A 15,070-nucleotide genomic window follows, 5' to 3' on the forward strand; every position below is an offset into this window, starting at 1 on the left:
GTCACTATTTTGGATACTGGCCACCATAACAGGGATGAGGTGATATCTCCTGGTTTTGATTTGCATTTCCCTGATGATGAGTATCAGTGAAGGATGTTGAATATCTCTTCATATACCTGTTGCTACGACCTCCTAGAGAAATGTTTATTAAATTTCTTGCTCATTTCGGGGGCACCTGGGTAGTTCAGTCATTTAAGCACCTGACTTCAGCTCAGGACATAATCTCACGGTTCCTGGGTTTGAGCCCCTCATTAGGCTCTGTGCTGACAGCTCAGAGTCTGGAGTCTGCTTTGGGTTCTGTGTCTCCCTCTGTCTCTGCCCCTCCACAGCTCATGTTCTGTCATTCTCAAAAAATAAACATAAAATTAAAAAAAAATCCCTGCCCATTTTTAAATGATATTTTGGGGTTCTTTCTTTCTTTCTTTCTTCCTTTCTTTCTTTCTTCCTTTCTTTCCTTCCTTCCTTCCTTCCTTCCTTCCTTCCTTCCTTCCTTCCTTCCTTCCTTCCTTTCTTCTTTCTTTTGAAAGAGAGAGCACAAGTGGGGAAGGGTCAGAGAGAGGGAGAGACAGAAAGATTCCCAAGTAGGTTCCACACCACCAGTGCAAAGCCTGATGCGGGGCTTCATCTCACGGACCACGAGACCATGACCTGAGATGATGTCAGACACTTAACAGACTGAGCCATGCAGGCGCCCTTAGGGTAGTTCTAGTTTTAACGTTTTGAGGAACCCCTACACTATTTTCCAGAGGGAAAGAGGGTTCCAGTTTCTCCACATCCTTGCCAGATTCTATAGTCTCCTGATTTGTTAATTTCAGCCACTCTGAACAGCGTGAGGTGGTATCTCAGTGTGGCTTTGATTAGTCTTTCCCTGATGATGAATGACTTTGAGCATCTTTCCATGTATGTGTTGGCCATCTGGACATCTTCTTTGGAAAAGTGTCTATTCATGTCTTCTGCCCAATTCTTCACTGGCTTATTAATATTATTAGTAGTATTATTAGAATTAGTATTTTGGTGTTGAGTTTGGTAGGTCCTTTATAGATTTTGAATACTAGACCTTTATCCAATATGTCATTTGCAAGTATTTTTTCCCATTCCGCCAGTTGCCTTTTAGTTTTGTTGCTTGTTTCCTTTGCAGTGCAGAAGTGTTTTTGTTTTTGTTTTTTTCCTTGATGAGGTACCGATAGTTCAGTTTTGCTTTCAATTCCCTTGCCTTTGTATATGTGTCAAGCAAGAAATTGCTGTGGCTGAGGCCAAAGAGGTTGTTTTCTGCTTTCTCCTTTGGGTTTTGAGGGTTTCTGTCTCACATTTATGTCTTTCATACATTGATTTTATTTTTGTGTATGGTGTAAGAAAGTGGTCATTTCATTCTTCTGCCTGTTGCTGTCTAGTTCTTCCAGCACCATTTGATAAAAGATACTGTCTTTTGTCCATTGGATGTTCTTTCCTGCTTTGTCAAAGATTGCTTGGCCATACAGTCTTGATGATTACAGCTTTGTAGTAGAGGCTAAAGTCTGGGATGGTGATGCCTCCCACTTTGGTTTTCTATTTCAATATTATTTTGTCTACTCAGGATATTTTGTGGTTCTAAACAAATTTCAAGATTGTTTGTTCTACCTTGAGAAGAATGCTGGTTCAATTTTGATTGGGGTAACAATTGAATGTGTAGATTGTTTTGGGTTGTATTGACACTTTAACAATATTTATTCTTCCAACCCATGAGCATGGAATGTGTTTTCATTTCTTTTATGTCTTCTTCTATTTCCTTCATAAGCTTTTCATATTTTCAGTATACATATCTTTTACATCTTTGGTTAGGTTTATTCCTGGGTATTTTATGGTTCTTGGTGCATTTGTAAATTTGATCAGTTTCTTGATTTCTCTTTCTGTTGCTTAATTATTGGTGTATAAAAACGCAACTGATTTCTGTACATTGTTTTTGTACCCTACGACTTTGCTGAATTCATGTTTCAGTTCTAGCAACCTTTTGAGGAAGTCTTTCGGGTTTTCGGTGTAAAGTATCATGTCATTTCAAAAAGTGAAAATTTGACTTCTTCTTTGCCAATTTGGGTATTTTTTATTTTGTTTTCTTCTATGATTGCTGAGGCTAGAAATTCCAACACTATGTTAAACAACAGCAGTGAGAGTGGGCATCCCTGTCATGTTACTTATCTCAGGGGGAAAGCTCTCAGTTTTTCCTCATTGAGGATGATATTAGCTATGGCTTTTTCATATATGGATTTTACAATGTTTAAGTATGTTCCCTCTATCCTGACTTTGTTGAGGGTTTTTATTAAGAAAAGATGCTGTATTTTATCAAATGATTTTCTGCATCTATTGACAGGATCATACGGTTCTTATCCTTTCTTTTATTAATGTGATCTGTCACATTAATTGATTCGCAAATATTGAAAAATTATTGCAACCCTGGAATGAATCTCACTTGATCTTGGTGAATAATTCTTTTTATATGCTGTTGAATTTGGTTTGCTAGTATCTTGTTGAGAATTTTGCATTCATGTTCATCAAGGATATTGGCCTGTAGCTATCTTTTTTTGCTGGGTCACTATCTGGTTTGGGAATCAAGGTAATGCTGGCTTCGTAGAGTGAGTCTGGAACTTTTCCTTCCATTTCTATTTTTGGGAACAGCTTGAGAAAGAGGTATTAACTCTGCATTACATGTCTGGTAGAATTCCCCAGGGAAGTCATCTGGTCCAGGAGATCTTTGATAACTGATTCAATTTCTTCACTAGTTATGGGTTTGATCAATTTTCTATATCTTCCCATTTGAGTTTTGGTAATGTGTGGGTGTCTAGGAATTTGTCCATTTCTTCCAGATTATCCACATGATTTTTCATAGTATTCTCTCATAATTGCGTGTATTTCTGAGGGATTGGTTGTGATACATCCATATTCATTGTGATTTTATCTATTTGGGTCCTCTCTCTTTTCTTTTTGAGAAGTCTGGCTAAAGGTTTATCAATTTTATTTGTTTATTTAAAAAAAAAACTATTAATTTCATTGATCTACTTTTTTCAATTCTCTATTGTTTATTTCTGCTATAATATTTATTATTTCTCTTCTTCTGCAAGGTTTGGGGTTTCTTTGCTATTATACTTCTAGCTACTTTTGGTGTGCTGTTAGATTTTGTATTTGGGATATTTTTGTTTATTGAGATAGGTCTGGATTGCAATGTATTTTCCTTTTAGGACTGCCTTTGCTGCATCCTAAAGAGTTTGGACATATGTATTTTCATTTGTTTCCCTGTATATTTTAATTATTTAATTATCTAGTTGACCCATTTGTTCTTTAGTAGGATGTTCTTTAACCTCATGCATTTGGAGGTTTTCCAAAATTTTTCCTGTGGTTGATTTCAAGTTTCATACATTGTGATCTGAAAGTGTGCATAATATATCCAATCTTTTATATTTGTGATATATATTATATTTTATTTTATATTATAATATATATTGGTCCAGTGTATCATTCAGAGCCATTGTTTCTTGAAGATTTTTTGTCTAGATGACCTGTCCATTGCTGTAAGTGAAGTATTAAAGTCCCCTTCCATTACCTTGTTTTTATCAATATGATTGCTTATTGTTGTGATTGTTATATATATATGAGTTCTCCCAGATTCAGTGCATAAATATTTTACAATTGTTAGCTTTTCTTGATGGACAGTCCTCATAATTATGATATAATGCCCATCTTCATCTTTTGTTATAGACTTTAGTTTAACATATAGTTTGATATAAATATGGCTATATTATATAAGTCCCCTTTTTAAAATTTTTTAAATGTTTTATTTATTTCTGAGAGAGCGAGAGAGAGATAGTGTGAGCAGGGGAGAGTCAGAAAGAGAGGGAGACACAGAACACGAAGACAGGTTCCAGGCTCTGAGCTGTCAGCACAGAGCCTGACGCTGGGTTCGAACCCACAAACTGTGAGATCTTGACCTGAGCTGAAGCCGGATACTTAACCGACTGAGCCATCCAGGTGCCCCAGTATAAGAGTCCCCTTATGATATCTTGTATGGTTGATTTAGTGGTGATGAATTCCTTCAGTTTGTTTGTTTGTTTATTTGTTTATTTGTTTGTTTGGGAAAATCTTTATCTCTCCTGTTCTGAATGACAGGTTTGCTGAATAAAGAATTCTCGGCTGCATACTTTTACTATTCAGCACATTTCAGTAGATAGGTCTGCTACTGCCCTTATGTGTCTACCCTTGTAGGTTAAGGCCCATTTATCTCTAGCTGCTTTCAGAATTCTCTTTATCTTTGTATTTTGCCAGTTTCACTTTGATATGTCATGCAGAACATTGATCCAAGTTATGTCTGAAGGGAGTTCTCTGTACCTCCTGGATTTCAATGTCTGTCTCCTTCAACAAATGGGTGAAGTTCTCAGCTATGATTGCTTCAAGTACCTCTTCAACCCCTTTCTTTCTCTTTTCTCCTCTGGAACTCCTATCATGCAGGTATTGCTCCATTTCATTGAATCACTTAGTTCTCTAATTTCCCCCTCATTATTCTGAACTTTTTAAATCTTTTTCTCAGCTTCATCTTTTCCATAATTTTATCTTCTGTTTCATTTAATCTCCCCTTTGTGTCTTCAATCCTTGCTGTCACCATCTCTAGTTTATTTTGAACCTCACTTACAGCATTTTTCATTCATTATGACTATTTTTTAGTACCTTCATCCTTGCAGCAATAGATTCTTTGCCCTTCTGTGCTTTTTTCAAGCTCAGCAATTAATCTTATGACTATATTCTAAATTCTTGCTCAGTTATATTGTTTATATATGTTTTGATCAATTCTTTATCTGTCATTTCTTCCTGAAATTTCTTTGGAGAAGAATACTTCTGTTTCATCATTTTGGCTAGTTTTCTGTCCCTTCTATGTTTTAAAAGTTTGTTGTGTGCCCTGCACCAGCAACCACTACTATATTAAAGAGGGGTCATACGTTGTACAGGGCCTGGCCATTCAGGAGGTGTTTTTCCTGGAGTGTTATTGTCTCTTGTTGTGACATTCATTACTTTATCTCCCTACTCAGTGATGTTTTGGACCTTCCACCAAGTGTGCTTTGATTTGCTCATTGAAGTATTCTTGACAAGGAAAACAAACAAACAAACACAAACAGAAAACAAAAACAAGCAAACACACAAATAAAACAAAAATTAAAAAATAAAACAGAAAAAACAGCTACAAGCAAAGAACAGGGTGGAAGCGGTGCTAATGGAAGAGGACTTATCCCATGCAAAGACAAAAATAACAGGAGCAGGGAAAAAGAATAGAAAAGAAAAATTGATCAGACAGAGAAACTATACAGCTTAATCCAGAGAGAGAGAAAGGAAAAAAAGAAGGAGTTGTAGTACATGTATCAAGAGCATGGATTAAATATTTCTGGTTAAACAAACCAAAAATCAGAGTGATCAGACTAGTGGAGAAAAAATTAAGAAGGACAAAGGAAACAAGAATATTTCTAAATAATAATTGTCTTAGAATTAAATCAGGCAATGCAACAGAGCTGGTCTTGAGGAGGGGTTGTCTGGTTTGTCAGTGTCAATCTTGCATTTACGATGTGTGGAGAGGCATTGTTCTACCGCTCTGGGGAAGAATAACTTAAATACATCTTTTAGGTTTATTTTTTTCTATAATGTGTTAAAATCTTGTTTTCTTACTGATTTTTCTCTTGGTTCTTCTATCCATTATTAAAAAAGAGATACTTAATTCTCCTGTTATTTGTTTTGCTACTTATTCTCCTTCAGGTCAATGTTTATTTATACATTAGATGCTCCTATTTTAGTGCATCCATATTTATAATTTATATACCTTCCTCGTGAACTTATCGTTATTAACTAATGACCTATTTTTCATCTCATGTGTTAGGTTTTGAAATAAAGTCTGTTGTGTCTAATATAAACACAGACACTCTTGCTCTTTTTTGGTTACATTAGCACAAAATGTCTTTTGCCATTCCTTTAGTTTCAGCCAGTGTGCTTTGTAGACTGCATATCCTGTTTTATTTTTTTTATTTTAATACTTTGAGCCATTCTGTCTTTTAATGGGAGAATTTAATCCATTTGGTTTAAAATGATCATTAATAGTTATGAAATTGTTGTTGTCATTTTGTTCTGTTTTTCACCTGCCTTTTAGATCATTTGTCTCTCTTTTCCTTTCTTGCTGTCCTCTTTTATAATTTTTTGATTTTGTGTAATGATATACTGATTATTATTCTTGTTATTTTGTATGTGTTCTAGAGATACTTTCTTCATGGTTATCAAAAAAGTTAAATAAAATTTCATATAGTTATAGCTATCTATTTTAACTTGATAGCAACTTACTTTCATTGCAAATGGAAACTGGAATTTGACTCACTTATACAATTTATATTATTGATGTCACAATTTATATATTTTTATATTGTTTAACCAATAACATAANAGGCGCCCCAACATTATACTAAATTTAAAAATGATAAATTAAAAAATGAATTTAAATTATAAATTAAAAAATTAAAATACAGTGGTCTATACTTGCTTATAGATTTATCTTAACCAGTGAGTCTTAAATTTACACACATTCCTATGTTTTTTAAGCTTGTTTCTATTTCAAATTTAAACATTCCTAGAGAGAGATTTGATGGAAGATGACAGATTAGGAGGATACCCACAGACATAATGAGGCAACAATTGAAGTTATACAACAAATTCTGAACACAATATAAAGACTAGCAGAACTGATCATGCACAGTTAATTATAGAGAGAGGGCCAGGTTGGGTTGCCTGGATGGCTTAGTATGTTAAGTGTCATACTCTTGGTTTCAGCTCAGGTTATGATCTCACAGTTCTTGAATTTGGGTCCCTCAACAAGCTATGTGCTGACAGTGTGGAGCCTGCTTAGTATTCTGTCTCCCTCTCTCTCTGCCACTCCCGTACATGCTCTCTATCTCTGTTTCTCAAAATAAATAAAACATAAACTTAAAAAAGAGAGAGTAAGAGAATCTCAAATTGAAGAGTGAAAAAGAGGATGAGATGTAGTTGTGAATTAAACCCAAACCCAACTAACTGAAAACAGGAGGGACATCGCCAAGCATAGATGTGTGGGAGAATAAGACCCCATACTTGAAACCCCTGGAAATGGGGACCTACACAGGTAAGATGAGGTCCCATGATGTCTGGTTTTGAAAATCAACAAAGATTAACTCCAAAAGCTTTAAAGTTTATGGGGTTTTCTCCAGGAGTTCTAAAAGTAGGTAGGCTTGAAGAAACTAAGATGGTAGTGAAGTAGGAAGACCATAGGCTTGTCTAGTACCTTGAACACAACTAGATAATTATCAAATCATTCTGAATATCCAAGAAATAAACCTTCAGGCTGACAGAACAAACTCCACTGCTAGAGGAAGATAAAAGGCCAGCTTGATGAAAGTAAGAAGTGCAGAGGAAGTTTGGGAGAGAAATGGATAATGAGTGCTACAAAGGGGAGAGGACCCTAGATCTAAAGGAAGGTTAGAGAGACATGATCATACAGGGAACACATAAGGAAAACACTTCCCAGTCATTGGTTAGAAAAATTTAAAAAGTCAATTTTTAAAAAAAAATTTGCAACCAATGGCGCTTGAAGAATGGAATTTTAAGGGTCATCAGGTTTGACTGGTATAAGGACATGAAGGCACTGCCCTCCTCCTAGAGAGAAGGCAGACAAACAACCTTGGGGCAGATGGTGTGATCTGAGGAAAGCCTGGGGAACACAATGTTGAGATTATTACATCTTCTTGGAGCACATCTGTGAAAGGTAACATTCACAGAGACTCATCTCCATGGACAAGAAGGCTGGCAAGTGCCACTTTTCTCCCACATCCATCAGGATAAATGCAAAGCCACCTCATAAGGGCAGTGTAGCCCCCACAATGGTTGCCTAGACTACTTAATCTGAGACCTATGCTCCTGAATTCTGGTAAGACTTCCCTCCTTGGTCAAGACTCAGTGCAGTCTCAGTGTAGTGAGAGCCTCCCCAGGCGGTCTGAACAGGCCCCTCCCCACATCAAATCCCTAGATCCTGGAGTTTTGAAGTCAGTAGGCTTAGCTGGTACATAACATGGAGAATGTGGCTTACTCCTGGAGAAAAGCCAAGTGGTAGACATCATGAAGACAATGATTTGGGGGTGTCTTGGAAAACAGGGTGTTTTCTTTTAATAGGGTGCTTTCCTGAGAGCAACAAGCACGGAGAATCCACCCTTGGAACAAAACAGATGGCTGGTAATATTTCCCTCACCCAGAGCTCAATATAAACACAAAATCACCTTGGTACCACAACTCTGACACATAATGCATAATCTGCTTAGACCAGATCCCATACCCCTGCAGTCTGTTGGTAATACCTTTCATGGTCAAGTTTAGTCAGAATGGGTGCAAGGACCCTTTTGCAGAAGACCATCATAAATCATACCCACACAAAGACTCTCAACCAGAGAGTTTTGCAAGGCTTCAGTTTTTATTGGAAGTAGCATCAGATCTCAATTAACAAGCAGACCAGAGCACACCTAGTTAAAACTCGATACACTCACCCAGAGACAAAACGCTGTGCACTGAAGACAAGGAGGGCCTCTGAAAATTACTTGACTGAAGGATAGAGCAGCCAAAACACACTAGCTTAGTGCACCCAGCACACATCAGAAACATAAACCCATTATTTGTATGGGTAAAAAATATAACAAGCTTTCCTAACACACATAATAACACAGAGACTTAGACAAAATGCCAAGGCAGAGGAATTTATCTCAAAAGAAAGAAGAAGAAAATTTCACTTCTAAGGATATAATAGAAATAGATATAAGTTATATGCTCTGTGGAAAATTTAAAGCAATAATCATAAGGTTGCTAGCTGGGCTTGAGAAAAAAATGGAATACTTCAAGGAAGTCCTTACTAAAGAGTTAAATAATTCTTAAAAAAATCACTCAGAAATAAAAAATGCAATAACTCAGATTCAAAACTGGATGCAATGAACACAGAATGGGTGAAGCATAGGAATAAATAAGGGATACAGAATATAAAATAATGGAAATAATAATGCCAAACAAAAGAGAGAAAGAAGAATGGAACACAATAGACTTGGGGAAATGAGTGACTCCATCGAATGGTGTAGCAATTGTATTTTAAGAGACCTAGAAGAAAAAGAGAAAGAAATGAGAGTAGAAAATTTATTTGAGGAAATCATAACTAAAAACTCCCTAATCCAGGGAAGGAAACAGACCTACAAATTTAGGAGACACACTGACTTCCATCAAAATCAACAAAAGCAGGAAGACACCAACACATATTCTAATTGTATTTGCAAAATGTGCTCATAAAGAAGAAATCTTAAAAGTACCATGACAAAATAAGTCATTAATTTACAAATTAAGACCAAAAAGGCTAACTGGAGACTTCTAAACAGAAGCTTGGCAAGCCAGAAGGGAGTGACATGATATTTCAATGTGCTATTGGGAAAAATATGCAGCCAAGATATTCTATCCAGCAAGGCTATTATTCAGAATAAAAGGAAATATACAAAGTTTCCCAGATCCCCCCAAACCCAAACAAACAAACAACTAAGAGTTCATGACCACTAAACTAGACCTACGTGAAATATTAAAGAGGATGCTTTGAGTAGAAAGGAATGACCAAGACCAAAAACAAACAAACAAAACAAACAAACAACAACAACAAAAACAAGAAAGGATAGAAAAAATCGCCGGAAACAATGACAAATCAATTACTAAAACAATACATAACATATCTATCAAAATTACCCTGAATGTAAATGGACTAAATGCTCCAATCCAAAGACATTGGACGTCAGAATGGAGAGAGAGAGAGAGAGAGAGAGAGACTCATGTATAATCTTTCTGTAAGAAAATCATTTTAGACCAAAATGTACCTGAGGATTGAAAATGAGGGGATGGAGAAATATTTCTCATGCAAAAGGCCACCAAAAGAAAGCCAGAGTGGCAACAATTATTTCTAGTTTTTATATTATTTTATTTTTTTATTTTTATTTATTTCTAAGAGAGAGAGAAAGTGTGAGCAGAGGAGGGTCAGAGAGAGAGGGGGACACAGAATCTGAAGCAGGCTCCAGGCTCTGAGCTAGCTGTCAGCACAGAGCCGGACGTGGGGCGAACCCACAAGCCGAGATCATGACCTGAGCCAAGTAGGACACTTAACTGATGGAGCCACCTAGGCGCCCCAGAAACTAGCTTTTAAACCAAGTCTGTAATGGGGCACCTAGGTGGCTATATCAGTTAAGCGTCCAACTTCGGCTCAGGTCATGATCTCCCATTTCATGGGTTCGAGACCCGCATCGGATTCTGTGCAGGCAGCTCAGAGCCTGGAGCATGTTTCAGATTCTGTATCTCTCTCTCTCTCTCCCTGCCACTCCCCCACTCATGTTCTGTCTCTCTCTGTTTCAAAAATAAATTTAAAAATATTTAAAAATTATAAACCAAGCCTGTAACAATAGATAAAGAAAGACACTATGTCATAATAGTGGAGACTATTTAAAAATGTAAAAATTGTAGATACTTATTCACATAACATAGGAGCACCCAAATATATAAAACAATTCATAACATAAACTATCCAATAATAATACAATAATAGTAGGGGATGTTAACTCCCTTACTCTGATCAATGGAGAGATCATCTACACAGAAAATCAACAAGAAAACATTGACTTTGAATGATACACTGGACAGAATGGAATTAACAGACATATTCAGAAAAAACATTCTCTCTGAACTCAAGTCTTGAAACTTGAAATCAACCACAAGAAAAAAATTAGAAAGACAATAAATACCTGAAGATTAAACAACATGCTAATAAACAATGTTTGGGTCTACCTGAAAATCAAAGAAGAAGTGAAAAAAATACACGGGAACAAATGAAATTGGAAACACAAGGGGCGCCTGGGTGGCTCAGTCGGTTAAGCATTCAACTTCAGCTCAGGTCATGATATCATGGTTCCTGGGTTCTAGCACCACTCGGGCTCTGTGCTGACAGCTCAGAGCTTGGAACCTGCTTCAGATTCTGTGTCTCCCTCACTCTCTGGCCCTCTCCTGCTCTCTCTCTCTCTCTCTCAGAAGTAAATAAAACATTAAAAAAAGAAAAGAAAAATGAAAACACTTGTGGATGCAGCAAAAGCAGTCATGAAAGAGAAGTAAACAGCAATACAGTCCAAAGTCAGGAAGCAAGAAAAATCTTCAACAATATAACATCACACCTAAAGGAGGAAGAAGAAGAAGAACCAACAAAGCCTAAACCCAGCAGAAGTAGGAAAATAATAAAGATTATAACAAGAATAAATGATAATGGAAAAACAGGAATAAATGATAAAGAAAGTAAAGCAAAAACAAAAAAACAAACCAAACCAAACCAAAACAAAACAAAAAGAAAGAAAAAGAAAAGATAGGAGAGATCAATGAAACCAGGATATGGTTCTCTGAAAATATTAATACATTGATAAATACCCATCTAGACTTATCAAACAGAAAAGAGAAAGCATGCAAATGAATAAAATTTCAAACAAGAGAGTAAAGATAATCAGCGCCACAGAAATACAAGCAATTATGAGAAGATATTATGAAAAACTACATGCCAACCAAATGGACCATGACCATGAAATGGATAAATTCCTAGAAAAATAGAAAGTGCCAAAACTCAAACAGGAATAAATAGAAAACTTGAAATGAGATAAACATAGAAATTGAATCCGTAATCAAAAACCTAGCAACAAACAAAAGGCCAGGACCAGATGGCTTTACAGGAGAATTGTACCAAACAAGTAAAGAATGAATACCTGTTCTTCTCAAACTATTCCAAAAAATGGAAAAGGAAGGAAAACTCAGATTATTAAGAGTCTCTTACTACAAAAAAGCATAAAATCTATTTTGTCTGACATATGTATTGGTATCCTAGTTTGATTTTTGCTTCTTTGTTTTGACTTCAACTTGCATGACAAATGTTTATCTATCTATTCACTTTCAATTTGCATTTGTCTTTAGGTATGAAGAGAGTCTTTAAGGTAGTGTATAGGAGTCTTGCTTTTTTATCCATTTGGTCACTTTAGGTTTGTTATGGGCATTTAATCCATTTATATTTAAAGTAATTGCTGAAGGAGGACAAGAAGGCAGAGAGGTAGGGAAATCCATACATTTCACTCATCCCCACCTCTCAAGCCAAGAAGGTCTGAAGCCATGGGACACTGAACCGAAGGAGTTCGGGAAGAAAAAAGACAGACTCTGCTGAGAAAACAACCTCATAGGCATGTTAGTGCGAACTGGGAAGATGAAAATGAGCTGGGACCTGGAGACACAGAGGAGAGGGAGGGAACCCACATTGCATGGAGCCACGGTGAGTGGAGGGGAAAAGAAATAGCGGCTGAAACTGCTCATAGAACTGTCCCTGGGGAAGAGAAAAACCTTAGCTTGGGACAGAGAGTGATCCTGATTCCAGCTGCGGTGTTGACTTTGGGCTGGATGCCCTGGTCCCAGGAGGTGCCAGGAGGAACTGCTCCGCTGCTCTCCTGACTCCATCCCCATCAGGGAAGCAGCATGGCCTAAAACTGCTCTGCTGCTCTACCCGCTGATTTCTGTCTGGGAAGGACCCAGCCTACGGGTTTATATTTCAGGCGGTATCAATAAAGCTCACAGAATAAGATCTGGAAATGATGTGTGGCTTGGGACATAGAACAAGACCCACCGTGGCTATGCCCACGGCATAAGGACATCAGACTCAAAACAGTGATTTGCAATGCTTGGGTCCAGAAGGGACTGGGGCACCGCCATTTTTCTCCCCACAATCACAAGGGCAGGACCTCAGGGAGCAGCATGCAGGGTGCAGGGGAGGCTAAGACCAGCCTACACTAAACCACGCCCATCCCTGTAAAAAACTTTGGGTTTTTTTTTGTTTTTTGTTTTTTCCCGGAGACCAGGGAAAGACCAGCATGCATGCAATGCCATGATTAATTCTAAATCAATTCTTTCTATTCAGGTACATTTTCCCTTCTCTCATTCATATCCCTCCCTTCTGCTGGACTGGGAACTCTGGTCATTGGTTTGCTTAAACAGTCACATTTAATCCATTCTCTAAATGTATATTCTACACCTCCATGGCTACCTTTCTATCTCTGTCTCTCTGAAGTAAGCAGACCATATAGTTTCTCTGAGTAACATTATCTTCGTTTCTTTCTCCTCACCTCCAACCATGTTCTCCTCTTTCTCTCTATGAATTAAGCCTCATAGTGTCTCTGCCTGGTCATTGTCCAATTTCACTTTCTCCTCCCACTAGGCCCCCAACATTTCTCTCTTTGTATATGCTCTTCCATCAGCACTGCATACACTCTGCTCTTTATTTGTAGCTGGGAATTATGGTCTTATGCGTTTAGACAGTCCTTTGTCTTCTGGGTTTCTTTCTTTTTTCTATCTCTCTCTCTCTCTTTTCCTTCTTTTCTTTCTTTATCCCCCCCTTTCAGTTTGCTTCTTTGTTGGATTTGTCTGTGCGTGTGCATGTCTTTGTTCCTTGTGTGTTTGTCTGTCTGTTTTCTTTTCCAGGACTACCTCAAGAAACAAGCCAAAGTACACATGGTGGAGAGTCCAAAATATCACTAGGAGTAGGGAAATAAAATAACCAAAGTCTTAACAAGAGAGACCAAGAGACACCATCCAAAGAACACTTCCAGAAGGGACAGACTCCGGACAGTCAAAGAGCCTTCTTTAATATAGCAGTACTCGCAGGTGCAGAGCCTATAACAAGCTTTTAAAACTAACAAGAGACAGAAAGTTAGCCAAAATGATGAAATGAAGAACTCTCCTGTATAGAAATTCCAGGAAGAAGTGACAGCTAAAGAACTGCTCAAAACAGATATAAGCAATATAACTGAACAAGAATTTAGAACAATAGTCATAAAAAATAGTCATTAAAATCTCTAGGCTTGAAAAAGGCATGGAAGACATCAGGGAAACTATTGCTACAAAGACTGTGGAGCTTAAAAATAGTTGTGATGAATTTAAAAATGCTATAAATGAGGTGCATAATAAAATGGAGGCGTCTAATGCACGGACTGAAAATGGAGGCATCCAATGCACGGACTGAAGAGGCAGAGAGGAGAATAGGTGAATGAGAAGACACAATCATAGAAAAAGAGGAAGCCGAGAAAAAGAGAGGTAAACTGATCCAGGAATACGAAAGAAGAGTTTGAGAGCTGAGTGATACAATCAAACGGAACAGTATCCATATCATAGGAATCACAGAAGAGGAAGAGAGAGGGAAAGGTGCTGAAGGAGTCCTTGAACAAATTATAGCGAATAACCTCCCAATCTGGGGAAGGAAACAGACATTGAAATCCAAGAGGCACAGGGAACTCCATTCAGATATCACTTGAATCGATCTTCTGCATGACATATCATGGCAAAACTGGCAAAAATAAGGACAAAGAGAGAATTCTGGGACACCCTGGGTGGGTCAGTTGGTTGGGTGTCCGACTTCGGCTCAGGTAATGAACTCACGGTTCGTGGGTTCGAGCCCTGCATCAGGCTCTGTGCTGATGGCTAGCTAACAGCCTGGAATCCATTTAGGATTCTGTGTATCCCTCTCTCTCTGAACCTCCCCTGATCGCGCTGTCTCTCTCTCTCTTAGAAATAAATAAAACATTAAAAAAGAAAAAAAAATCATACAGTAAAAATTGAGAGAGAGAATTCTGAAAGCAGCTACGGACAAAAGAGCTGTAACCATACAAAGGGAAACCTATCAGAGTGGTGACAGACCTAGCTAATGAAACTTGGCAGGCCAGAAAGGAATGGCAGGAGATCTTCAATGTGAGGAGCAGAAAAAAATATGCAGCCAAGAATCCTCTATCCAGCAAGCCTGCTATTCAGAATAGAAAGACAGATAAAAGTCTTCCCAAATTGAACAAAATTTGAAAGAATTCATCACCACTAAACCAGCCCTACAAGAAATCCTAAGGGGGACTCTCTGAGGGAAATGTTGCAAGGAACACAAGGTACAAGAGACATTACCACAAGTATGAATCCTACAAAGAAC

The sequence above is a fragment of the Crocuta crocuta genome, unplaced genomic scaffold, assembly GCF_008692635.1.
Source record: "Crocuta crocuta isolate KB4526 unplaced genomic scaffold, BGI_CrCroc_1.0 scaffold520, whole genome shotgun sequence".
Taxonomy (NCBI): Eukaryota; Metazoa; Chordata; class Mammalia; order Carnivora; family Hyaenidae; genus Crocuta; species Crocuta crocuta.